Raw genomic sequence first — 24331 nt, forward strand, 5'->3', positions numbered from 1 at the left:
TTTTATAGTCACAGTTTAGTAGGGTTATAGGTCTCCAGTTTTTTAAGTCTGTCTTATCACCTTTCTTATATAATAATGAGACCTCCCCTTTTTTCCAGGATTTTAATAAAACCTTATCATTAAAAACTTCAGTAAAAACATAAAACAGATCCTCTTTTAAAATATCATAAAATTTTACATAAAACTCTATAGGAATACCGTCTGATCCAGGGACTTTTCCAATTTTAAAACTTTTTATGGTTTGTAAAATTTCTTCTTCTGTTATGTTTTGTGATAAAAACTCTTGGGAGGCGGTATCTAAAACAGATGTTATTTCTTCTAGGGAATTTTGCATTATATTTTCATCTATTGTTTTATCATTAAAAAGATTAAAATAGTAACCATGTACCTTTTCCAAAATTTTTCCCATATTTTTCTCTCCATCTATATCTTCAATTACTGTTTTTTTCTCTCTAATTTTTTTAAAAAAATATCTAGAACATTTTTCGTCTTCCTCCACGTGTTTTATTCTGGAGCGGAAAATGAGCTCTTTCCCTTTTTGTTCTAGTGATTTTGTTATTTCTTCTTTCAGTATTTTAATATCTTTTTCTACTTCTAGACCATTTTCTCTAAGTTTATATAAGGTCTGTAACCAGGTATTTAAATTATTATATAATTCTAGCTTTTCTTTTGCTTTATATATGCTTTTCTTAATAAAAAAATCTTTTATTTTTTTTTTCATTTTATCCCACCAGGCACTTATAGGGACATTTACATCTTTCTTCCTCCTGCAGTTTTTATAAAATTCAATAAAATCCGATAAAATCTTAGAATCATTTAAAAGGGATACATTCATTTTCCAAGTTTTTTTCCCACATTTTTTATTGGCATTAATTTTTACACTAAAAGATAAAAATTTATGATCTGAGAAGATATTATCGTGGGTTTCACATTTATCAGGTAAAATTTGTTCTGAACCAAATATAAAATCTATTCTTGAACTGCAATTTAAATTGCTCCAGGTAAAGCCGGCTTCTACTGAACTAGTCTTGTTGCATTCTTTATAAATATCAACAAGTCTAAAATCACTTAAAATATTACTTAACATACCGGAAGTTTTGTCATAGTTTCTACTTACGGCTGTAGAGCGCCGACTTTCACCCTTTAAAATACAATTAAAATCACCTGCCAAGATAAAAGGTTCAGAGGTATTAATAAATAATGGTAAAATCTCTAACATGTCAGCTCTTTCATTTTTATCTGGGGACCCATAAAAATTTAAAAATTGCCATTTTACACCATTAATAAAAGCTTTAACTAATAACATACGACCTGGTAAAATCTCTTGGATAAAATCAATTTGAACGTTTCCCTTAAAAAGTATAGCTATCCCTGCTGATCCGGTAACATTTGACCCGGACCACACTGATGGGCCACATTTCCAATCCTCTTTGTATTTTTTGTAGGATACTGTGTGCGGGATATTGCATTCCTGTAAAAAGAAGACGGAAGCCGTAAGACAAGTTAAAAAATTAAATAATGTTACTCTTCTGGTTTTTGATTTTAGACCCCTCACATTGAGGGAAATGCCCTTAAGTTCTGCCATTGGAGGAAAGTAAAAAAATTATATAAAACAGAAATCCGGAACTTACTTCCTATCCGCTGAACCGGCCAGACCACTTACGCTCGAGCTACTTCCCTCGTCCGAATTTATCGTAAGTAAGGACTCCATGGAGGAGGAACTTGACTCACCAAGACAATGACCCAACGCTACATGTGAGTAGCTTGGGAGACAACTAAGAGGAACAGCACCCTGGGTCTCCATGGGCTGGCCATTCAGATCCTTATCAGGTGGGTCCCCAGGTGGCTCCCCTGCACCCAGGGGAGGCCGACACACAGGGGAAGGTTGTGTACAAGGCAATGTACCCGAGCTCATGGAGCTGGCAAGGCCCGGCTCCCCACCGGGGTCAGCAGGGTCCGGGACCTTTGGGGGACCAACGTCCACCTCCCCACCAGGAGATGTGTCCATCTGATCCCCATCAGCCGCTCCATTCGAACCATCTTTCTTCCCTCTTTTCTTTTTATGGGGACCCACCGTAGTCCAGTTAGCCTCAGACTCAGGCCCAGGAAACCCAGTTTTTGCCTCGGGCTCGGTGTCAACCTTCTGCCGGTCTCTTTTGGTTTTACCGATCATGCCCTTTTGTTCCTTTTCCGCCTTTCTTTTAGCCTCCCTGTTGTCTTGGTGCCAACTTTTCCTCACTGCTTGGGAGTTACCCTTCATTACCTCTGAGCTTTCCTCATCACTCGAATCGCCCTCTTTGCTCGCTGAGGCTCCACGTTGTTGTTCCTCCTCCTGAGGGGTGGTCTGACCTGTTGGTTCATTTTCGGATGTCCTGGCCTTTTCCTTCCGTCTCTGTTCGGCCTCCCAGAACCTATGTGGGCATGAAAAATAAAAATGACCAGGTTTTTGGCAGAAATTACATTTTTTATCATGAGGACATTCTTTGGTGTCATGTTCTGTACTAGCACAATTTCTACAGGTTGCCTCACAGTCATCCTTAAAATGGCCATATTTTCCACAGTTTCTACAAAAGGGTGGCATACCAGAAAAAAAGAAGTCTCCATTTGAGGAACCTATTTTAAAACGTGCAGGAGGGAGTTTCACACCGCCTGGGAAATTAGGGTCTCTTTCACATGTTACTAGAAATTTCCATTTGGACGTCCATATGTGAAACTCATTAAGTACTTTCCCTATACATTTTACACTTTTAAAGTACATTGCAAGAAAACATGTTAGTTCCACTGAAGTAACGAAAGGAGAAAATACTTTAAGGATTACCATTTTTACCTCATCCAGGACGTGCTCGACAACTAGTATTCCTTTTAGAATAGGATTGTTTTTTGCCTTTCTGGCTCTTACCAGGACATCCTGAAAAATGCCTTCCCCGGTGAAGGTGATGTCATAATCGCCACGCCTTGGATAATCCTGGATAGAGAGAATCTCGTTCTTCTGCACATGAAAGAGCCCTTCAAGCACGTCCTGGACTACGTACCGCAATTTCCTTTCATCACTTCCGCCCTCTGTGAAATGAATACGGATAGTGTTTTTAAGCCTCGCATAGTGAGGCACGAGGTTGGGGTCAACCTCCATGGTAGCGCAACAAGAAAAAGCAAATCGCAAACCGCTTGCAATCTGCGCCTTTCAGAGTTCTGTAAACAGAAACACCTGAGAGGCTGGGGGGGATCGCAACCCGTTACCCTGGGACTAAGCCCTCTCCCAATAGCAGCAGGCAGGGGAGCCCACCGAAGTGGGTCACCCTGCAAGGCCGAGGAGAGGGGTACCCGAGTACCTTCTGGACCACAGTCGCCTGTACAAGACACTTGACCGCAGCCAAAAGGCCGAGAAGCGATAACCAGAATTGGTTTCGAATTACGGAGCCACCCAAGGATCCTGAAGAGTCCATTTGTGGAGATGAGCTCCTGGACTCCCGTTAAGAAGACATGTTGTCAACCTCTAGATCCCTTACATGCCTGCACTTTTCGGCTTGCTGCTGCTGCAATCCACGCGTTTTAGATCTGCATAACTCCACCTCTTTAAACACAGCACCCTCACCCCCTGCTGTTCCCACCCGCCTCAACACCGTTGGAAGGGAGGAGAACCAATTAAGGCGGAGGGTGGGGTGGAACGAGCAGCTGTCTACCCTTAGCAGGAGGGCTCCTGATTACATACCTCTCCTGCTGCTGCTGCTGGCTGTCCAGCAGCAGACTGAAGGTGGCTGCTGCTGTGCACAGGTATATAAAGGCTCAGAGCCTATTATGACACGCGCAGCCAGCGTTCCATTGCCACATTCCATCTACTGCAGGCAGGATACCTGGCTGGCTGAATGTCGCTGAGAAGCTCACAGAGACCGCCATAAGCAACAGTTTAACAGAATGCCACAGACTAATCAACCAAACTTTTTGGGTTGGGTTCTCTTTTATAGTCTGCAGGCATTAATTGAAAGAAGTCAGTGTTCCAGCAGAGGGAGACAACGTTTCAGAAAAGGCATTGTAGCAAACCAAAAAAGAAATTTTAAGCGCAGCAGAGTAACCAGCGCACATACCTGTTAGCTCAGGTGAGTTTAAAAGGCTGCTGTTGATAACAAGGGCATTTGCTAAATAGATGGTGTGTGTGCAACAATATACTGAAAGGTCAATTATATTGTGCAGCTTATCTCACCACCTGTAGTTATTTAGGTGAAAGCTCCAAAATGCTTGCCTAATATGTCTGTTTATCCAAAAGGAAGTAAAGAGGGAGAGCTAGAAAGATAGCATTGCGTTACATTACATGGCAATGCAATGCACAGTTGCTGAAGTTGAACCAAAATGAGCTTGTCATCTGGCTTCTGCAACTTTGAACATGAAAAATCCAATGAGGAGAAGAAAAGCAAAGCCAAAGAGTCCATCCCAAAATCCGACAAACAAGCAAAATGAACAAAAAACATTGAATTCAATACTTTCTGATTTTAGAAACTGCATTAAAGAAGGGGTGCACCGGTCCTGGAGATACTGCAATACCAGGTCAATGCGTGGAGTGGACAGAGCAAGCTCTTTTTCCATCTCCCTGTTCTAAAAATCCATTTAATATATGGTCCCCAGATAGGGGACGTATCAGATATTAAACTGATAAGAACAGATTTTTTTTTAATTTGGCTATCCCCTCACAGGGATAAAACCAGTTTTATTTAAAAATTACACAGATGTACAGAAATAAAAGCAACATTTTACATCATTACAAATTTTTATACATTGTCTCGAAACATACGAGACTTAAAAACATAAATTATTCAAATAGGATAAAAATTTGCATATATTCAAATTAATAAAATGTTACAAAAATTCAAAATGTGTTCCATACATTGACATCCCATTTTAGGGAGATATTTGGATTATTTTTTTTATCTAATAAAAAATATACATACATTTCACTTAAACAAAAACTAAAAACATCATTTAAAGACAATTCATCATGATTAAAAATTAAAATATTTCGGGCTTTCCAGAGAGCTATTTTGGCGCAATTTATTGTCTTCCATGCCATAATTTTTTGGTCTTCTGTTGGGCATTCCATAAGTCCATAAAGTATTGTGGCGTAGTTAAAGTCTTTGAGGTCTGCCACTTTTTCCATCAGAGGGAGCAATTTTCTCCAGAACGCTTTTGCAAAAGGACAAGTCCATAGTAGATGTTTCACTGATTCCTCCTCTTGACATCCGCTTCTTGGGCAAATGGCAGACCTCACGAGTCCTCTTCTATGTTGGAATGCCCGGCACGGAAGACATTGGTGTGCGCAGCTCCAAGCCAAATCTTTCTGTATATTAAAAAGATATTTTGCATTAATGACTTTCCATATATTCAATATTTGTTCATCATCATAGCGCTCAATGTTACATAACTCTTCATTTTTACAAAGACTTTTAATTAATTTCTTACTATTTTGTAGATCTCACGCTTCTTTACCCCCTAAATTAAAATGAATCACTATTTTTTCTAAAATTAAATAATGCGTTGGCAGTTTAAAAGCATATGGAGATGATAAAACCGTTTCAAACCACCCAAACTTTCTCATAAAAAAACCAGTGTTATAACGCATAAAAAAGGACCAATAGTGATTTTTAAAAAGGGCATTAAAACAGAAGCAAAAAAATTTAATTAAAAGGAACCTACTAAAATCTGGAAAGTCTTTCCCACCTTTGAGCTTTGGTTTTGTTACAATTTCTCTTTTTAATTTCTCCATCTTAGAACTCCAGAAAAAAGTAAAACATGCTTTAGTGATCTTTTTTAAAATATTTACAGGGGGAGGGAAAACCAAACTCAAATACAATAAAAGAGGCAAAATGACCATTTTTATAATTAATACTTTACCCTCCATCGTTAATTTTCTCATATTCCACATACATATTTTCGTATTCACTTTCTGAGCTACCGCCTCCCAGTTATTTAGACCATTATTGGATTCACAGAAAGAAATACCTAAAATATTAATAGAGTCAGTTATTGGAATAAAAACATCGTGTAAAATCATCTCCCCAATATTTAAAATACTACTCTTATTAAAATTAACCTTAAAACCAGAAGCTGTACAAAAGGATTGGATCTGTTTGAGTGAGTTTTGTAGTGATGGTGCATCTCGGCAAAGGACCGCCACATCGTCCATGTAACCCACCACTTTTGCTTCTGTTCCTTTGCTTCCAGGTAGAGGGATACCACATATTTGTCTATCTCTACGGATTGCACATAAAAGTGGCTCAAGAGCACAAATAAAAAGTAGTGGGGACAGGGGGCACCCCTGTTTTACCCCTGATTTTAAAAAAACATCTTGTGTCTTAAAACCATTTACTAAAATCTTACTTGTGCAGTCCTTATAAAACGCTTTAAGAGATAATAAAAACCTTTCTGGTATGCCCATTTTTTCTAAAACCTTAAAAAGATAAAAATGAGAAATCTGATCAAAAGCTTTTTCGAAGTCAATTGATAAAATTGCCATCTTCCCTTTTCTGTTTTTAATGTCTTCAATACAGTCTTTAACAAGGTTTAGATTGTCCCAGATACTGCGCTCAGGCACACCACATACTTGGTTTGAGTGGATTATTTTTCCTATAATTTTTTTAAGGCGGTTTGCACAAATTTTTGCCATTATTTTATAGTCACAGTTTAGTAGGGTTATAGGTCTCCAGTTTTTTAAGTCTGTCTTATCACCTTTCTTATATAATAATGAGACCTCCCCTTTTTTCCAGGATTTTAATAAAACCTTATCATTAAAAACTTCAGTAAAAACATAAAACAGATCCTCTTTTAAAATATCATAAAATTTTACATAAAACTCTATAGGAATACCGTCTGATCCAGGGACTTTTCCAATTTTAAAACTTTTTATGGTTTGTAAAATTTCTTCTTCTGTTATGTTTTGTGATAAAAACTCTTGGGAGGCGGTATCTAAAACAGATGTTATTTCTTCTAGGGAATTTTGCATTATATTTTCATCTATTGTTTTATCATTAAAAAGATTAAAATAGTAACCATGTACCTTTTCCAAAATTTTTCCCATATTTTTCTCTCCATCTATATCTTCAATTACTGTTTTTTTCTCTCTAATTTTTTAAAAAAAATATCTAGAACATTTTTCGTCTTCCTCCACGTGTTTTATTCTGGAGCGGAAAATGAGCTCTTTCCCTTTTTGTTCTAGTGATTTTGTTATTTCTTCTTTCAGTATTTTAATATCTTTTTCTACTTCTAGACCATTTTCTCTAAGTTTATATAAGGTCTGTAACCGGGTATTTAAATTATTATATAATTCTAGCTTTTCTTTTGCTTTATATATGCTTTTCTTAATAAAAAAATCTTTTATTTTTTTTTTCATTTTATCCCACCAGGCACTTATAGGGACATTTACATCTTTCTTCCTCCTGCAGTTTTTATAAAATTCAATAAAATCCGATAAAATCTTAGAATCATTTAAAAGGGATACATTCATTTTCCAAGTTTTTTTCCCACATTTTTTATTGGCATTAATTTTTACACTAAAAGATAAAAATTTATGATCTGAGAAGATATTATCGTGGGTTTCACATTTATCAGGTAAAATTTGTTCTGAACCAAATATAAAATCTATTCTTGAACTGCAATTTAAATTGCTCCAGGTAAAGCCGGCTTCTACTGAACTAGTCTTGTTGCATTCTTTATAAATATCAACAAGTCTAAAATCACTTAAAATATTACTTAACATACCGGAAGTTTTGTCATAGTTTCTACTTACGGCTGTAGAGCGCCGACTTTCACCCTTTAAAATACAATTAAAATCACCTGCCAAGATAAAAGGTTCAGAGGTATTAATAAATAATGGTAAAATCTCTAACATGTCAGCTCTTTCATTTTTATCTGGGGACCCATAAAAATTTAAAAATTGCCATTTTACACCATTAATAAAAGCTTTAACTAATAACATACGACCTGGTAAAATCTCTTGGATAAAATCAATTTGAACGTTTCCCTTAAAAAGTATAGCTATCCCTGCTGATCCGGTAACATTTGACCCAGACCACACTGATGGGCCACATTTCCAATCCTCTTTGTATTTTTTGTAGGATACTGTGTGCGGGATATTGCATTCCTGTAAAAAGAAGACGGAAGCCGTAAGACAAGTTAAAAAATTAAATAATGTTACTCTTCTGGTTTTTGATTTTAGACCCCTCACATTGAGGGAAATGCCCTTAAGTTCTGCCATTGGAGGAAAGTAAAAAAATTATATAAAACAGAAATCCGGAACTTACTTCCTATCCGCTGAACCGGCCAGACCACTTACGCTCGAGCTACTTCCCTCGTCCGAATTTATCGTAAGTAAGGACTCCATGGAGGAGGAACTTGACTCACCAAGACAATGACCCAACGCTACATGTGAGTAGCTTGGGAGACAACTAAGAGGAACAGCACCCTGGGTCTCCATGGGCTGGCCATTCAGATCCTTATCAGGTGGGTCCCCAGGTGGCTCCCCTGCACCCAGGGGAGGCCGACACACAGGGGAAGGTTGGGTACAAGGCAATGTACCCGAGCTCACGGAGCTGGCAAGGCCCGGCTCCCCACCGGGGTCAGCAGGGTCCGGGACCTTTGGGGGACCAACGTTCACCTCCCCACCAGGAGATGTGTCCATCTGATCCCCATCAGCCGCTCCATTCGAACCATCTTTCTTCCCTCTTTTCTTTTTATGGGGACCCACCGTAGTCCAGTTAGCCTCAGACTCAGGCCCAGGAAACCCAGTTTTTGCCTCGGGCTCAGTGTCAACCTTCTGCCGGTCTCTTTTGGTTTTACCGATCATGCCCTTTTGTTCCTTTTCTGCCTTTCTTTTAGCCTCCCTGTTGTCTTGGTGCCAACTTTTCCTCACTGCTTGGGAGTTACCCTTCATTACCTCTGAGCTTTCCTCATCACTCGAATCGCCCTCTTTGCTCGCTGAGGCTCCAGGTTGTTGTTCCTCCTCCTGAGGGGTGGTCTGACCTGTTGGTTCATTTTCGGATGTCCTGGCCTTTTCCTTCCGTCTCTGTTCGGCCTCCCAGAACCTATGTGGGCATGAAAAATAAAAATGACCAGGTTTTTGGCAGAAATTACATTTTTTATCATGAGGACATTCTTTGGTGTCATGTTCTGTACTAGCACAGTTTCTACAGGTTGCCTCACAGTCATCCTTAAAATGGCCATATTTTCCACAGTTTCTACAAAAGGGTGGCATACCAGAAAAAAAGAAGTCTCCATTTGAGGAACCTATTTTAAAACGTGCAGGAGGGAGTTTCACACCGCCTGGGAAATTAGGGTCTCTTTCACATGTTACTAGAAATTTCCATTTGGACGTCCATATGTGAAACTCATTAAGTACTTTCCCTATACATTTTACACTTTTAAAGTACATTGAAAGAAAACATGTTAGTTCCACTGAAGTAACGAAAGGAGAAAATACTTTAAGGATTACCATTTTTACCTCATCCAGGACGTGCTCGATAACTTGTATTCCTTTTAGAATAGGATTGTTTTTTGCCTTTCTGGCTCTTACCAGGACATCCTGAAAAATGCCTTCCCCGGTGAAGGTGATGTCATAATCGCCACGCCTCGGATAATCCTGGAAAGAGAGAATCTCGTTCTTCTGCACATGAAAGAGCCCTTCAAGCACGTCCTGGACTATGTACCGCAATTTCCTTTCATCACTTCCGCCCTCTGTGAAATGAATACGGATAGTGTTTTTAAGCCTCGCATAGTGAGGCACGAGGTTGGGGTCGACCTCCATGGTAACGCAACAAGAAAAAGCAAATCGCAAACCGCTTGCAATCTGCGCCTTTCAGAGTTCTGTAAACAGAAACACCTGAGAGGCTGGGGGGATCGCAACCCGTTACCCTGGGACTAAGCCCTCTCCCAATAGCAGCAGGCAGGGGAGCCCACTGAAGTGGGTCACCCTGCAAGGCCGAGGAGAGGGGTACCCGAGTACCTTCTGGACCACAGTCGCCTGTACAAGACACTTGACCGCAGCCAAAAGGCCGAGAAGCGATAACCAGAATTGGTTTCGAACTACGGAGCCACCCAAGGATCCTGAAGAGTCCATTTGTGGAGATGAGCTCCTGGACTCCCGTTAAGAAGACATGTTGTCAACCTCTAGATCCCTTACATGCCTGCACTTTTCGGCTTGCTGCTGCTGCAATCCACGCGTTTTAGATCTGCATAACTCCACCTCTTTAAACACAGCACCCTCACCCCCTGCTGTTCCCACCCGCCTCAACACCGTTGGAAGGGAGGAGAACCAATTAAGGCGGGGGGTGGGGTGGAACGAGCAGCTGTCTACCCTTAGCAGGAGGGCTGCTGATTACTTACCTCTCCTGCTGCTGCTGGCTGTCCAGCAGCAGACTGAAGGTGGCTGCTGCTGTGCGCAGGTATATAAAGGCTCAGAGCCTATTATGACACGCGCAGCCAGCGTTCCATTGCCACATTCCATCTACTGCAGGCAGGATACCTGGCTGGCTGAATGTCGCTGAGAAGCTCACAGAGACCGCCATAAGCAACAGTTTAACAGAATGCCACAGACTAATCAACCAAACTTTTTGGGTTGGGTTCTCTTTTATAGTCTGCAGGCATTAATTGAAAGAAGTCAGTGTTCCAGCAGAGGGAGACAACGTTTCAGAAAAGGCATTGTAGCAAACCAAAAAAGAAATTTTAAGCGCAGCAGAGTAACCAGCGCACATACCTGTTAGCTCAGGTGAGTTTAAAAGGCTGCTGTTGATAACAAGGGCATTTGCTAAATAGATGGTGTGTGTGCAACAATATACTGAAAGGTCAATTATATTGTGCAGCTTATCTCACCACCTGTAGTTATTTAGGTGAAAGCTCCAAAATGCTTGCCTAATATGTCTGTTTATCCAAAAGGAAGTAAAGAGGGAGAGCTAGAAAGATAGCATTGCGTTACATTACATGGCAATGCAATGCACAGTTGCTGAAGTTGAACCAAAATGAGCTTGTCATCTGGCTTCTGCAACTTTGAACATGAAAAATCCAATGAGGAGAAGAAAAGCAAAGCCAAAGAGTCCATCCCAAAATCCGACAAACAAGCAAAATGAACAAAAAACATTGAATTCAATACTTTCTGATTTTAGAAACTGCATTAAAGAAGGGGTGCACCGGTCCTGGAGATACTGCAATACCAGGTCAATGCGTGGAGTGGACAGAGCAAGCTCTTTTTCCATCTCCCTGTTCTAAAAATCCATTTAATATATGGTCCCCAGATAGGGGACGTATCAGATATTAAACTGATAAGAACAGATACTACACTTGATCTTAGCCAAAAGGCCGAGAAGCGATAACCAGAATTGGTTTCGAACTACGGAGCCACCCAAGGATCCTGAAGAGTCCATTTGTGGAGATGAGCTCCTGGACTCCCGTTAAGAAGACATGTTGTCAACCTCTAGATCCCTTACATGCCTGCACTTTTCGGCTTGCTGCTGCTGCAATCCACGCGTTTTAGATCTGCATAACTCCACCTCTTTAAACACAGCACCCTCACCCCCTGCTGTTCCCACCCGCCTCAACACCGTTGGAAGGGAGGAGAACCAATTAAGGTGGGGGGTGGGGTGGAACGAGCAGCTGTCTACCCTTAGCAGGAGGGCTGCTGATTACTTACCTCTCCTGCTGCTGCTGGCTGTCCAGCAGCAGACTGAAGGTGGCTGCTGCTGTGCGCAGGTATATAAAGGCTCAGAGCCTATTATGACACGCGCAGCCAGCGTTCCATTGCCACATTCCATCTACTGCAGGCAGGATACCTGGCTGGCTGAATGTCGCTGAGAAGCTCACAGAGACCGCCATAAGCAACAGTTTTACAGAATGCCACAGACTAATCAACCAAACTTTTTGGGTTGGGTTCTCTTTTATAGTCTGCAGGCATTAATTGAAAGAAGTCAGTGTTCCAGCAGAGGGAGACAACGTTTCAGAAAAGGCATTGTAGCAAACCAAAAAAGAAATTTTAAGCGCAGCAGAGTAACCAGCGCACATACCTGTTAGCTCAGGTGAGTTTAAAAGGCTGCTGTTGATAACAAGGGCATTTGCTAAATAGATGGTGTGTGTGCAACAATATACTGAAAGGTCAATTATATTGTGCAGCTTATCTCACCACCTGTAGTTATTTAGGTGAAAGCTCCAAAATGCTTGCCTAATATGTCTGTTTATCCAAAAGGAAGTAAAGAGGGAGAGCTAGAAAGATAGCATTGCGTTACATTACATGGCAATGCAATGCACAGTTGCTGAAGTTGAACCAAAATGAGCTTGTCATCTGGCTTTTGCAACTTTGAACATGAAAAATCCAATGAGGAGAAGAAAAGCAAAGCCAAAGAGTCCATCCCAAAATCCGACAAACAAGCAAAATGAACAAAAAACATTGAATTCAATACTTTCTGATTTTAGAAACTGCATTAAAGAAGGGGTGCACCGGTCCTGGAGATACTGCAATACCAGGTCAATGCGTGGAGTGGACAGAGCAAGCTCTTTTTCCATCTCCCTGTTCTAAAAATCCATTTAATATATGGTCCCCAGATAGGGGACGTATCAGATATTAAACTGATAAGAACAGATACTACACTTGATCTTAGCCAAAAGGCCGAGAAGCGATAACCAGAATTGGTTTCGAACTACGGAGCCACCCAAGGATCCTGAAGAGTCCATTTGTGGAGATGAGCTCCTGGACTCCCGTTAAGAAGACATGTTGTCAACCTCTAGATCCCTTACATGCCTGCACTTTTCGGCTTGCTGCTGCTGCAATCCACGCGTTTTAGATCTGCATAACTCCACCTCTTTAAACACAGCACCCTCACCCCCTGCTGTTCCCACCCGCCTCAACACCGTTGGAAGGGAGGAGAACCAATTAAGGCGGGGGGTGGGGTGGAATGAGCAGCTGTCTACCCTTAGCAGGAGGGCTGCTGATTACTTACCTCTCCTGCTGCTGCTGGCTGTCCAGCAGCAGACTGAAGGTGGCTGCTGCTGTGCGCAGGTATATAAAGGCTCAGAGCCTATTATGACACGCGCAGCCAGCGTTCCATTGCCACATTCCATCTACTGCAGGCAGGATACCTGGCTGGCTGAATGTCGCTGAGAAGCTCACAGAGACCGCCATAAGCAACAGTTTAACACAATGCCACAGACTAATCAACCAAACTTTTTGGGTTGGGTTCTCTTTTATAGTCTGCAGGCATTAATTGAAAGAAGTCAGTGTTCCAGCAGAGGGAGACAACGTTTCAGAAAAGGCATTGTAGCAAACCAAAAAAGAAATTTTAAGCGCAGCAGAGTAACCAGCGCACATACCTGTTAGCTCAGGTGAGTTTAAAAGGCTGCTGTTGATAACAAGGGCATTTGCTAAATAGATGGTGTGTGTGCAACAATATACTGAAAGGTCAATTATATTGTGCAGCTTATCTCACCACCTGTAGTTATTTAGGTGAAAGCTCCAAAATGCTTGCCTAATATGTCTGTTTATCCAAAAGGAAGTAAAGAGGGAGAGCTAGAAAGATAGCATTGCGTTACATTACATGGCAATGCAATGCACAGTTGCTGAAGTTGAACCAAAATGAGCTTGTCATCTGGCTTCTGCAACTTTGAACATGAAAAATCCAATGAGGAGAAGAAAAGCAAAGCCAAAGAGTCCATCCCAAAATCCGACAAACAAGCAAAATGAACAAAAAACATTGAATTCAATACTTTCTGATTTTAGAAACTGCATTAAAGAAGGGGTGCACCGGTCCTGGAGATACTGCAATACCAGGTCAATGCGTGGAGTGGACAGAGCAAGCTCTTTTTCCATCTCCCTGTTCTAAAAATCCATTTAATATATGGTCCCCAGATAGGGGACGTATCAGATATTAAACTGATAAGAACAGATACTACACTTGATCTTAGCCAAAAGGCCGAGAAGCGATAACCAGAATTGGTTTCGAACTACGGAGCCACCCAAGGATCCTGAAGAGTCCATTTGTGGAGATGAGCTCCTGGACTCCCGTTAAGAAGACATGTTGTCAACCTCTAGATCCCTTACATGCCTGCACTTTTCGGCTTGCTGCTGCTGCAATCCACGCGTTTTAGATCTGCATAACTCCACCTCTTTAAACACAGCACCCTCACCCCCTGCTGTTCCCACCCGCCTCAACACCGTTGGAAGGGAGGAGAACCAATTAAGGCGGGGGGTGGGGTGGAACGAGCAGCTGTCTACCCTTAGCAGGAGGGCTGCTGATTACTTACCTCTCCTGCTGCTGCTGGCTGTCCAGCAGCAGACTGAAGGTGGCTGCTGCTGTGCGCAGGTATATAAAGGCTCAGAGCCTATTATGACACGCGCAGCCAGCGTTCCATTGCCACATTCCATCTACTGCAGGCAGGATACCTGGCTGGCTGAATGTCGCTGAGAAGCTCACAGAGACCGCCATAAGCAACAGTTTAACAGAATGCCACAGACTAATCAACCAAACTTTTTGGGTTGGGTTCTCTTTTATAGTCTGCAGGCATTAATTGAAAGAAGTCAGTGTTCCAGCAGAGGGAGACAACGTTTCAGAAAAGGCATTGTAGCAAACCAAAAAAGAAATTTTAAGCGCAGCAGAGTAACCAGCGCACATACCTGTTAGCTCAGGTGAGTTTAAAAGGCTGCTGTTGATAACAAGGGCATTTACTAAATAGATGGTGTGTGTGCGCAACAATATACTGAAAGGTCAATTATATTGTGCAGCTTATCTCACCACCTGTAGTTATTTAGGTGAAAGCTCCAAAATGCTTGCCTAATATGTCTGTTTATCCAAAAGGAAGTAAAGAGGGAGAGCTAGAAAGATAGCATTGCGTTACATTACATGGCAATGCAATGCACAGTTGCTGAAGTTGAACCAAAATGAGCTTGTCATCTGGCTTCTGCAACTTTGAACATGAAAAATCCAATGAGGAGAAGAAAAGCAAAGCCAAAGAGTCCATCCCAAAATCCGACAAACAAGCAAAATGAACAAAAAACATTGAATTCAATACTTTCTGATTTTAGAAACTGCATTAAAGAAGGGGTGCACCGGTCCTGGAGATACTGCAATACCAGGTCAATGCGTGGAGTGGACAGAGCAAGCTCTTTTTCCATCTCCCTGTTCTAAAAATCCATTTAATATATGGTCCCCAGATAGGGGACGTATCAGATATTAAACTGATAAGAACAGATACTACACTTGATCTTAGCCAAAAGGCCGAGAAGCGATAACCAGAATTGGTTTCGAACTACGGAGCCACCCAAGGATCCTGAAGAGTCCATTTGTGGAGATGAGCTCCTGGACTCCCGTTAAGAAGACATGTTGTCAACCTCTAGATCCCTTACATGCCTGCACTTTTCGGCTTGCTGCTGCTGCAATCCACGCGTTTTAGATCTGCATAACTCCACCTCTTTAAACACAGCACCCTCACCCCCTGCTGTTCCCACCCGCCTCAACACCGTTGGAAGGGAGGAGAACCAATTAAGGCGGGGGGTGGGGTGGAACGAGCAGCTGTCTACCCTTAGCAGGAGGGCTGCTGATTACTTACCTCTCCTGCTGCTGCTGGCTGTCCAGCAGCAGACTGAAGGTGGCTGCTGCTGTGCGCAGGTATATAAAGGCTCAGAGCCTATTATGACACGCGCAGCCAGCGTTCCATTGCCACATTCCATCTACTGCAGGCAGGATACCTGGCTGGCTGAATGTCGCTGAGAAGCTCACAGAGACCGCCATAAGCAACAGTTTAACAGAATGCCACAGACTAATCAACCAAACTTTTTGGGTTGGGTTCTCTTTTATAGTCTGCAGGCATTAATTGAAAGAAGTCAGTGTTCCAGCAGAGGGAGACAACGTTTCAGAAAAGGCATTGTAGCAAACCAAAAAAGAAATTTTAAGCGCAGCAGAGTAACCAGCGCACATACCTGTTAGCTCAGGTGAGTTTAAAAGGCTGCTGTTGATAACAAGGGCATTTACTAAATAGATGGTGTGTGTGCGCAACAATATACTGAAAGGTCAATTATATTGTGCAGCTTATCTCACCACCTGTAGTTATTTAGGTGAAAGCTCCAAAATGCTTGCCTAATATGTCTGTTTATCCAAAAGGAAGTAAAGAGGGAGAGCTAGAAAGATAGCATTGCGTTACATTACATGGCAATGCAATGCACAGTTGCTGAAGTTGAACCAAAATGAGCTTGTCATCTGGCTTCTGCAACTTTGAACATGAAAAATCCAATGAGGAGAAGAAAAGCAAAGCCAAAGAGTCCATCCCAAAATCCGACAAACAAGCAAAATGAACAAAAAACATTGAATTCAATACTTTCTGATTTTAGAAACTGCATTAAAGAAGGGGTGCACCGGTCCTGGAGATACTGCAATACCAGGTCAATGCATGGAGTGGACAGAGCAAGCTCTTTTTCCATCTCCCTGTTCTAAAAATCCATTTAATATATGGTCCCCAGATAGGGGACGTATCAGATATTAAACTGATAAGAACAGATCAGGTTTCAACATATTTTATTAAGTGCGTAAAAGATGGTTTACAATCAAAAACAACAACACAAACAGTACATTATTAAAACACAGAATTCCACCCATAAAAACCCCATATACGATTAGCATCCCTCCTCCCAATACATTTGACATCCCTCAAGTAATAAATATACATCTGGCTAAAAGCAATTTTAAGACAATCCTTCACAGAAATAGCATCACGTTTAAAAAGTAAAATATTGCTTGCCTTCCAAAGGGCGTCTTTAAAACAGTTAATCATACACCAACATATACAATACTGTTGAGGGGTCGGACATTTAAAAAGGCCATATAAAACATATTCATGGTTAAAATCTCTTAAACCGCAAGTCCATTTTAAAAGAATCCCAACTTTGTGCCAAAGTTCCTGTGCAAATGGGCAATTCCACACAAGGTGCAAGGTGGTTTCGTCATAAACACATGAGTCTCTGGGGCATTTTGCTCTGGCCACCAGGCCTCTCCTGTGTTGAAACTCTCTGGTGGGGAGGCACTGGTGGACCACCATCCATGCGATGTCCTTATGTCCATTTGCTAAGAATTTCCCGAAGACATTCTTCCAAACTTGCTTCGATCTCTCTTCTGAGAAATTTACTATGGGGGTCACATCTTCATTCCTCCTCAGAAAAGATAAAAGCTTCTTGCGGTCTTTAAAAATGTCCATATTAAAATCACCAAGGCTATAAAATCGAACAGACTTTTCTAAGATTGCTTGGTGTTTGGGGGGGCATAGTAAAACAGGGGAATTCAACGACAACTTAAACCAAATTTAAAAATCATCCCACAAGTATATTTTAAAAAATAACTTAGCGCACTATTTCCATTAAAATGTTTGAAACAAAAGCAGAAATAATTTAAATACAAATAAATATGTAAATCGGGGACATCCCTTCCGCCGCTCATTTTATTCTTCCTCATTATTTCTCGCCTTAATTTTTCCATTTTGGAGTTCCATAAAAACATAAAGATCATCCTAGTCATTTTTTTAATTAAAACATCAGAGGGGGGGTACACCATAGCTATATACAGTATGAGGGGTAACAACACTGATTTTATAATTAAAATTTTCCCCTCCATTGTTAGGGACCTCAAACCCCAAAATGATATTTTCTTTGACATTTTTTCTATGACTTTCTCCCAGCTTTGAGTTCCCACATTCTCCTCATTAAAAACAACTCCAAGAATTTTTACATTGTCTCGTTTTATAGTGAGCTGCGGGAGTTGGGCGGTGTCCCAGGATCCCAAAGTCAGACATTCAGATTTATTTAAATTAAGTTTAAAACCGGATGCCTGGGAAAAAAAATCAATGCGCAACACCGCCCTCCGGAGGGAAGCAGGGTCCACGCACACAACCGTCACGTCATCCATGTAGCCAAAGACTCTCACATCACTGCCACCTCCGCCAGGAACAGGAACCCCTCTAATTACTTTGTCTTTTCTTATTGCGCTCAGCAGGGGCTCCATGGCGCAGATGAACAGGATGGGCGACAAGGGGCATCCCTGCTTCACTCCGGACTCAAGGGGAACTCCATCTGTTAAAAAGCCATTAAGAGAAATTTGACTAAAACAATTTTTATATAAAATCTTAATACAATTTAAAAGCATATTAGGGATACCCATTCTTTTTAAAACTCTAAAAAGAAATCTATGAGAGACTCTATCGAAAGCTTTTTCAAAATCTAGGGCTAAAAGAGCTACATTTTGACCCCGGTCTCTGGAATACCAAATTACATCCCTTAATACGTTTAAAACCTCTGAAATACTTCTGCCTGGTACACTACAAACCTGCTCAGGCTGGATTAGTTTGGCAATGACACTCCTGAGCCGGTTTGCAACCACCTTAGCAAGTACCTTGTAATCAACATTTAGGAGAGTTATGGGTCTCCAATTCGCTAGAGTACTGCGGTCACCTTTTTTATATATCAAAGACACCACTCCTCTCCTCCACGAAAATGGCAACTGTTCACAAATAAAAACTTCTTTAAAAAGCATAAAAAGGTCCTCTTTTAAAATGTCCCAAAAAGTAAGGTAAAATTCTACAGGTAGTCCGTCACACCCAGGTGCTTTACCCTTAGAGAAACTTTTAAAAACATAAAATAATTCCTCTAAAACAATATCGCGTTCTAAAAACTCCTGGTCTGTAAAATTTAACTTAAAATCGAGATCATTAAGAGCATCAGATAAAAAGGACTCATCTATACACTTTTTACTAAAAAGATGCTTATAAAAGTTAAAAGTAGCATTCAACATTCCCTGCATAGATGTTTCACCCTCTAGATTTGTGATCACTTCTCTTTTATCCATGACTTTTTTGAAGAAGAAGCGAGAGCACTTCTCCCCCTCCTCCAAGTGCTGAACTCTAGAGTTAAAAATAATCTCTTTCCCCTTTGTGTCTATGCAGTTCTGAATTTCAGTTTTTAGGCTAGCAATATCATCTCCCACCTCCACCCCTAGCTCTTTGAATTTAAAAAGTGTTTGTAGTTTGGTGTTAAGATCACTAAAACATCTTTTTTTCTCTCTAGCTTTACGTCTCCCTGCTTTTATAAAAAACATTCTGACTTTTTTTTTCAAATTTTCCCACCAGGTTACCATAGGGGCATCAGAAGGTTTTTGTCGCCGCCAGGCTTGATAGGCTTTACCAAAGTCTTGTCGAATCAGAGGGTCCTCCAGCAGGTAAGTACTTAGACGCCAGAGGCCCCTGTTGACCCTCTGTTCATCCCGGTATTCTAGGTGCACCTCCAAGCCCTTATGGTCAGAAAATATATTTGATGTTAAAACACATTTTACAGGGTTAAAATCATCTGATAGGAAAATAAAATCGATCCTGGAAGACACCCCTCTTCCGGACCACGTATAACCAGGGTCCGTCGGCAGAAGTGACCTCCACGCATCGCATAATTTAAAATCAGTTATAAAATTTTTCAATAGATGACATGATTTATCCAATTTGCGTAAAGGGTCACCCCCTGCTCGTTGTTCACTAGCACAAAGACAATTAAAATCACCCCCTACGATCAGGGGAGATGACCCAGTACAGTACAATGGCAATATCCCAAATAAATTAATTCTCTCTTGCTTATCAGGGGAAGCATAAACATTCATTACACGTAGGGTAAAACCATTCAATTTAAAATGCACTAAAACCACTCTGCCTGGTACTATTTCTGTGACAGTATTTATAGTAATATTTCTCCCACGACAGAGGAAGCCCACCCCCGCTGACTTGTTGTCATTGGAGCCAGACCAGATGGAGGGCCCCAGTCTCCAATCTGTCTTGATGTCATTATAATTTAGTGCATGTTGTATCCCGCATTCCTGTAATAAACATATGTCAAAGTCAGTGGTTTCTAAGTACTTAAAAAGAGCAGCCCTACGAACTGGGCTCTTTAATGACCTCACATTCAGTGAGACAAGTCTTAATGTGGGCATTCATAGGTCAGGGTGGTGGATCTTCCATGAGGACACCTGACTCAAAGCCCTGTATGTCAAATTGCTCCAGGACATCCGGGCTAGAGGACCCAAACGACTCGATATTCTGTGAGCCGGCGGTTGCCCCCTCGTAGGTCACGGTTCCCAGCCACATTCCAGGAGACGCTGGGGCTTCGACATTCCGTCTCTTTTTCGGGGCAGACTCCACTAGGTCACTGGTGCAGTCCTCCTCTTCCTCCACCTCCTCCAGGGGGAGAGACTGGTCCATCAGGATAAGATCACCAACACAAATTCGCTGATGTTCGCCACCTAGAAGCAAAGCCCCCTCATCTGGCTGGCTAATCGCCCTGGAAGATCCTGAGGCCATCGCTGCGTGGTCCCCTGTAGCCAACCGCACAGGGGCACCACCCTCCAGCCCAACAGGATCGGTATCGGGAACCATCGACACGGAGGATACCCTCCCAGAAGGAGGACCCCTCCGCTCCGGTCCATGCGAGGTCCGCCCATCGTTAAGGGACTTCGATGCAGGGGCCGCCCCAGAGGGGCCTCCGGCTCCCTGCTCCATCCCAGCCTTCTCGCCCTTCGAACCGCCCTCCGACGCCGGCCCGCCAGTGAAGACCGGCGGGCGCATCGGCTCAGCTGCAGAAGATGCAGCTTCTGCGTAGGTCCTGGTCCTGGTCCTGTTGGGGCATCCTCGGAACATGTGCCCCGCCTCACCACAAAGATTGCATTTCCTCCCAGCGGGACAGTCCTTCATTAAATGTCCGTAACAGCTGCAATTATTGCAGCGGTCTACTTTCCTGCCCGTGCAAGACGTTTGGGTATGACCCATTTGTCCACAGTTCCTGCAACATACCGGCATTCCAGGGTAAAATAAGTAGCCTCTGCTCTTACCGATCACAAATGTTGAGGGAGGGTGTAGCATTCCTCCCACTCCGCTTGGGTCCCTCTTTAGACGGGCCATGTACCTCCTCTTGCCGCACCAGAAGCCTACCGCGTTCTTCACAGTGCCCAGGTATCTCAGATCGTCACAATAACGGATAAGGTAGGTCGAGATGTCTGCAGCTTCCACAAAGGGGTTCGGGAAATGCACCACGATAGGGATCTCGTCATAGGCATACAAGAGACAAAAGGTTAGTCCATCCAATTCATCTAAGTAGTTTTTCTCATTTACCTTTTGTACGAGTTGGTGACAGCATCCCTGGCTCTTGAAGGTGATGGTGTAAGTCCCCTTGTACTCATTGTCCTGGAAGCAAAATATGTCTTCCCGCCGAAACTCCAGAACTCCAAGCAGAATCCTATGGCAGATGTAGATCAAATTCTTCTCCGTCCTCGATCCTGCTCCAACTTCAATCCTCACAGTGTTCCGCATCCGGGCATCACCCGATGAATATGTGAGCGTTGCCGGCATCCTTCACTCAGGAACGTACCGACTCTTCTCTCTGAAAGGCACAAGCCTTCATGGGATCCCTTCCCGTTGCTCCCGGACTAATCCTTCCTCCCAATAGCAGCAGGGGGGTTAAGTCCCTCCGAAGAGGAACGATCCCCCCAGGCCGAGAGAAAGGGTACCAAGAGCACCTCACAGGCAAGACCACACAGGTAAACCTGATAGATCGTGCCAAAAGGCCGAGAAGCGATAACCAGAATTGGTTTCGAACTACGGAGCCACCCAAGGATCCTGAAGAGTCCATTTGTGGAGATGAGCTCCTGGACTCCCGTTAAGAAGACATGTTGTCAACCTCTAGATCCCTTACATGCCTGCACTTTTCGGCTTGCTGCTGCTGCAATCCACGTGTTTTAGATCTGCATAACTCCACCTCTTTAAACACAGCACTCTCACCCCCTGCTGTTCCCACCCGCCTCAACACCGTTGGAAGGGAGGAGAACCAATTAAGGCGGGGGGTGGGGTGGAACGAGCAGCTGTCTACCCTTAGCAGGAGGGCTGCTGATTACTTACCTCTCCTGCTGCTGCTGGCTGTCCAGCAGCAGACTGAAGGTGGCTGCTGCTGTGCGCAGGTATATAAAGGCTCAGAGCCTATTATGACATGCGCAGCCAGCGTTCCATTGCCACATTCGATCTACTGCAGGCAGGATACCTGGCTGGCTGAATGTCGCTGAGAAGCTCACAGAGACCGCCATAAGCAACAGTTTAACAGAATGCCACAGACTAATCAACCAAACTTTTTGGGTTGGGTTCTCTTTTATAGTCTGCAGGCATTAATTGAAAGAAGTCAGTGTTCCAGCAGAGGGAGACAACGTTTCAGAAAAGGCATTGTAGCAAACCAAAAAAGAAATTTTAAGCGCAGCAGAGTAACCAGCGCACATACCTGTTAGCTCAGGTGAGTTTAAAAGGCTGCTGTTGATAACAAGGGCATTTGCTAAATAGATGGTGTGTGTGCAACAATATACTGAAAGGTCAATTATATTGTGCAGCTTATCTCACCACCTGTAGTTATTTAGGTGAAAGCTCCAAAATGCTTGCCTAATATGTCTGTTTATCCAAAAGGAAGTAAAGAGGGAGAGCTAAAAAGATAGCATTGCGTTACATTACATGGCAATGCAATGCACAGTTGCTGAAGTTGAACCAAAATGAGCTTGTCATCTGGCTTCTGCAACTTTGAACATGAAAAATCCAATGAGGAGAAGAAAAGCAAAGCCAAAGAGTCCATCCCAAAATCCGACAAACAAGCAAAATGAACAAAAAACAATGAATTCAATACTTTCTGATTTTAGAAACTGCATTAAAGAAGGGGTGCACCGGTCCTGGAGATACTGCAATACCAGGTCAATGCGTGGAGTGGACAGAGCAAGCTCTTTTTCCATCTCCCTGTTCTAAAAATCCATTTAATATATGGTCCCCAGATAGGGGACGTATCAGATATTAAACTGATAAGAACAGATACTACACTTGATCTTAGCCAAAAGGCCGAGAAGCGATAACCAGAATTGGTTTCGAACTACGGAGCCACCCAAGGATCCTGAAGAGTCCATTTGTGGAGATGAGCTCCTGGACTCCCGTTAAGAAGACATGTTGTCAACCTCTAGATCCCTTACATGCCTGCACTTTTCGGCTTGCTGCTGCTGCAATCCACGCGTTTTAGATCTGCATAACTCCACCTCTTTAAACACAGCACCCTCACCCCCTGCTGTTCCCACCCGCCTCAACACCGTTGGAAGGGAGGAGAACCAATTAAGGCGGGGGGTGGGGTGGAACGAGCAGCTGTCTACCCTTAGCAGGAGGGCTGCTGATTACTTACCTCTCCTGCTGCTGCTGGCTGTCCAGCAGCAGACTGAAGGTGGCTGCTGCTGTGCGCAGGTATATAAAGGCTCAGAGCCTATTATGACACGCGCAGCCAGCGTTCCATTGCCACATTCCATCTACTGCAGGCAGGATACCTGGCTGGCTGAATGTCGCTGAGAAGCTCACAGAGACCGCCATAAGCAACAGTTTAACAGAATGCCACAGACTAATCAACCAAACTTTTTGGGTTGGGTTCTCTTTTATAGTCTGCAGGCATTAATTGAAAGAAGTCAGTGTTCCAGCAGAGGGAGACAACGTTTCAGAAAAGGCATTGTAGCAAACCAAAAAAGAAATTTTAAGCGCAGCAGAGTAACCAGCGCACATACCTGTTAGCTCAGGTGAGTTTAAAAGGCTGCTGTTGATAACAAGGGCATTTGCTAAATAGATGGTGTGTGTGCAACAATATACTGAAAGGTCAATTATATTGTGCAGCTTATCTCACCACCTGTAGTTATTTAGGTGAAAGCTCCAAAATGCTTGCCTAATATGTCTGTTTATCCAAAAGGAAGTAAAGAGGGAGAGCTAGAAAGATAGCATTGCGTTACATTACATGGCAATGCAATGCACAGTTGCTGAAGTTGAACCAAAATGAGCTTGTCATCTGGCTTCTGCAACTTTGAACATGAAAAATCCAATGAGGAGAAGAAAAGCAAAGCCAAAGAGTCCATCCCAAAATCCGACAAACAAGCAAAATGAACAAAAAACATTGAATTCAATACTTTCTGATTTTAGAAACTGCATTAAAGAAGGGGTGCACCGGTCCTGGAGATACTGCAATACCAGGTCAATGCGTGGAGTGGACAGAGCAAGCTCTTTTTCCATCTCCCTGTTCTAAAAATCCATTTAATATATGGTCCCCAGATAGGGGACGTATCAGATATTAAACTGATAAGAACAGATACTACACTTGATCTTAGCCAAAAGGCCGAGAAGCGATAACCAGAATTGGTTTCGAACTACGGAGCCACCCAAGGATCCTGAAGAGTCCATTTGTGGAGATGAGCTCCTGGACTCCCGTTAAGAAGACATGTTGCCAACCTCTAGATCCCTTACATGCCTGCAC

The 24331-nt window shown here is 42.6% G+C and overlaps 8 non-coding genes across 8 annotated transcripts; all 8 read right to left on the bottom strand.

The window, feature by feature from the left end:
* Window positions 1-4502: 4502 nt before the first annotated feature.
* On the bottom strand, window positions 4503-4689 carry LOC141222139 (U2 spliceosomal RNA). Its single transcript, XR_012290005.1, has one exon. It is a non-coding gene; the product is annotated as a U2 spliceosomal RNA (small nuclear RNA).
* Window positions 4690-11152: 6463 nt separating this feature from the next.
* Window positions 11153-11343, bottom strand: LOC141222179 (U2 spliceosomal RNA). The gene has a single exon (XR_012290028.1). It is a non-coding gene; the product is annotated as a U2 spliceosomal RNA (small nuclear RNA).
* Window positions 11344-12452: 1109 nt separating this feature from the next.
* Window positions 12453-12643, bottom strand: LOC141222180 (U2 spliceosomal RNA). Its single transcript, XR_012290029.1, has one exon. It is a non-coding gene; the product is annotated as a U2 spliceosomal RNA (small nuclear RNA).
* Window positions 12644-13752: 1109 nt separating this feature from the next.
* LOC141222181 (U2 spliceosomal RNA) lies at window positions 13753-13943 on the bottom strand. The gene has a single exon (XR_012290030.1). It is a non-coding gene; the product is annotated as a U2 spliceosomal RNA (small nuclear RNA).
* Window positions 13944-15054: 1111 nt separating this feature from the next.
* Window positions 15055-15245, bottom strand: LOC141222182 (U2 spliceosomal RNA). Its single transcript, XR_012290031.1, has one exon. It is a non-coding gene; the product is annotated as a U2 spliceosomal RNA (small nuclear RNA).
* Window positions 15246-16356: 1111 nt separating this feature from the next.
* Window positions 16357-16546, bottom strand: LOC141222143 (U2 spliceosomal RNA). Its single transcript, XR_012290009.1, has one exon. It is a non-coding gene; the product is annotated as a U2 spliceosomal RNA (small nuclear RNA).
* A 6168-nt stretch (window positions 16547-22714) lies between these two features.
* On the bottom strand, window positions 22715-22905 carry LOC141222183 (U2 spliceosomal RNA). The gene has a single exon (XR_012290032.1). It is a non-coding gene; the product is annotated as a U2 spliceosomal RNA (small nuclear RNA).
* Window positions 22906-24014: 1109 nt separating this feature from the next.
* LOC141222184 (U2 spliceosomal RNA) lies at window positions 24015-24205 on the bottom strand. The gene has a single exon (XR_012290033.1). It is a non-coding gene; the product is annotated as a U2 spliceosomal RNA (small nuclear RNA).
* Window positions 24206-24331: the final 126 nt, after the last annotated feature.

This window comes from Phyllobates terribilis, unplaced genomic scaffold, assembly GCF_046119375.1.
Source record: "Phyllobates terribilis strain yellow unplaced genomic scaffold, ASM4611937v1 Scaffold_342__1_contigs__length_2020279, whole genome shotgun sequence".
In the NCBI taxonomy this organism is placed as follows: Eukaryota; Metazoa; Chordata; class Amphibia; order Anura; family Dendrobatidae; genus Phyllobates; species Phyllobates terribilis.